Consider the following 245-nt stretch of genomic DNA (forward strand, 5'->3'; position numbering starts at 1 on the left):
ACGTCACCAGCCCCACACCCACTCGATTCGCACACACTCGAGCCTTGTCTGAGAACGCACGTGCAGCGCCATTCAAACACCCAGACACCCACCCACCAACACACACACACACCACCCACCAACACACTCACACACCACCCACCCACCAACACACTCACCCCCGACCCACCAACTCACCCCCAACCCACCAACTCACCCCCAACCCCCAACCCACCAACTCAACCCCAACACACCAACTCAACCCC

This window comes from Lampetra fluviatilis, chromosome 11 (assembly GCF_964198595.1).
Source record: "Lampetra fluviatilis chromosome 11, kcLamFluv1.1, whole genome shotgun sequence".
NCBI classification, from domain to species: Eukaryota; Metazoa; Chordata; class Hyperoartia; order Petromyzontiformes; family Petromyzontidae; genus Lampetra; species Lampetra fluviatilis.